The sequence below is a fragment of the Phaethon lepturus genome, unplaced genomic scaffold (genome assembly GCF_000687285.1).
Source record: "Phaethon lepturus isolate BGI_N335 unplaced genomic scaffold, ASM68728v1 scaffold3031, whole genome shotgun sequence".
Taxonomy (NCBI): domain Eukaryota; kingdom Metazoa; phylum Chordata; class Aves; order Phaethontiformes; family Phaethontidae; genus Phaethon; species Phaethon lepturus.
The window spans coordinates 51,070-51,706 of record NW_010518296.1 but is presented as its reverse complement, the minus strand read 5'-3'; positions in this window follow the sequence as shown (position 1 = coordinate 51,706).

Sequence of the window (637 nt, the reverse complement as noted above, 5' to 3'; positions counted from 1 at the left end):
CTGTTGTCTGTGCTCACCACTCCCAGGCACCAGCTCCTCTGACCCTGGACCAAGTCTCTTCCTAGGCAAGGAATAACAATATCCAGCAATAACATCAGACCCACAAATGACCATTTCTGTCCACAAACTTCAAAGCAATCAGCTTCTCAGCACTTCCAGATAGATCAGCATAGTTTATGAATGCATCAGTCACACCTAGTCCTTTGAAAATCTCCCTTAGGTCATAGGTGCCAGAAATAGAGACTCTCGGAAAACAGGAGTCTCTCCCGTTGAAAGCAATGGAGAATGAGGGTGAGTCACCACCTCTGGGTATCACCTGCGTCCCTGCCAGACGGCAGTGTCTCTGAGAACCCAGGGAGGGGAAAGCAGCTTGTTACTTCTCTGCACACTCCTGTTGGTGCAAATGGCTGTGTCCCCAGAGCAGAAGTCACTGTGAAATGTGAGGCTAACACGGAAAGTTTGTGCAGAGTTTTGCAGGAAGGAGATCCACATATGACAGAGCAGGGTACAGAGCTCCTGGATGGTTCTGGATAAGCAGTGGCTGGGACAGAGGGACTCCTGCTCCAGGAGCCAGGGGAGTCATATAAAGGTCTGGCAGATGTGCTTTTCCCATTGGCCTGATAATGGTCTTTATGGG